General features: G+C 42.3%; 1 non-coding gene across 1 annotated transcript; it reads right to left on the reverse strand.

Moving 5' to 3' along the window:
• Positions 1-876: 876 nt before the first annotated feature.
• TRNAI-AAU lies at positions 877-950 on the reverse strand. The gene has a single exon. It is a non-coding gene; the product is annotated as a tRNA-Ile (tRNA).
• Positions 951-1587: the final 637 nt, after the last annotated feature.

The raw sequence follows: 1587 nt of genomic DNA on the forward strand, positions 1-1587 counted from the left end.
AGTTGGCCTAAATCTTCTTGGTATTTGTATTTCTGATGCCTAGCATGGGGAAGACCCTCAATGAGATGTACTGACACAGTGGCTGAACAATGAGCTCAAACACAGCAACTATTGTGAGGATGGTGCAGGACTGGGTGGTGTTTTTGTTCTGTTGCACATAGGGTCCTTATGAGTGGGAATTGACTCAACAGCACCTAAGAACAACAACAAAGCACAGGTCTAACCCAAAATATTTTTTAAAACTAATTTGAATCAATTCCACAAACATGTTTGTGGAAGTGAATTGAATACCCCTCATTTTCCCTAGGAGCTCTGGTAGCATAGTGCCTAAGGCATTTGACTACTAAACAGAAGGCTAGGAGTTCAAACCCACCAGCCACTCTTCAGAAGGAAGGTTGGGCAATCTATTCCTGTAGTGATACCACCTCAGAAACCCAAGGAAGGGTCGCTATGAGTTGGGGCCAACTTGACAGCATATAACAACAACAACATGTTCCCTAGTACAGTCATTGAGTTTCTTTTTCCTTTTTTAGCGCAAAATACTAAACAGACAATATGGTCCAGTCTCCCATTCTCGTTCTGCAAGCCCCCAAAACTGACATTTTTATAACTCTTCAAACCCTGCTTATAACCAACTGGCTCTCATCTCTATCTGTTCATTGTCTTCTTGTTGTTGTGTTGTTACGTGCTGTCAAGTCAGACCTGACACATAGTGACCCCTCCTTGGGTTTCTAAGGCAGTATCACTACGGAGGTAGATTGCCCAATCTTCCTTCCGAGGAGTGGCTGGTGGATTTGAACCACCAGCCTTCTGGTTAGCCGTCAGATGCCTTAGGCACTATGCTACTGCTACCAGAGCTCCCCAAATGAGGACCTGTGGCCCATACAGGGATTGAACCCACAACCTTGGCATTATTAGCACCACGCTCTAACCAACTGAGCTAACCGGCCACCTAAAAGATTGCTGTTGTTGTTATTTGCCCTCAAGTCGGACCCAACTCATAGCGACCCCTCCTTGGGTTTCCAAGGCGGTATCGCTACAGAAGTAGATTGCCCAACCTTCCTTCTGAGGTGTGGCTCATGGGTTTGAACTGCCAGCCTTCTGGTTAGCAGTCAAGTGACTTAGACACTCTGCTACCAGAATTCCTCCATATCTTCTTATATCTCTCTTTTCCTGGATCCTGTCTAAATTAAGTCAATTGTCCATGAGAGGTTGAATACTACATAACTGGGTTTGTCAATCATCATATTTTATTGTTGTTATGAAATGGAACTGTGTTTACTTTTCCCAAGTTAACTTAAAAACAAGGTGCATTTGCATTGAATAAAAACCTTCCCAGTATAATTTCTTTCTGAAGCATATTTTAAATTATGCTACATATTTCTGTTGTTTGATCTTGTTTGCCAGTGTGAGATTGATGCACCTTCTCTAAACAAAATAAAGACAGGATAGTTCCAAGGACAGAAAAGACATTTCCTTTTTTTCTTCTTTAATATTTTTCTAGTAGATCACCAAGCCAGTAACCTAGGAACAATGTGAGCCTACTCACTTTCTCTCTTTGCCAGGATCCAGACATCAAATTTTGCC

This window comes from Orycteropus afer, unplaced genomic scaffold (genome assembly GCF_000298275.1).
Source record: "Orycteropus afer afer isolate SDZICR_OR568_19922 unplaced genomic scaffold, OryAfe1.0 scaffold00206, whole genome shotgun sequence".
NCBI classification, from domain to species: Eukaryota; Metazoa; Chordata; class Mammalia; order Tubulidentata; family Orycteropodidae; genus Orycteropus; species Orycteropus afer.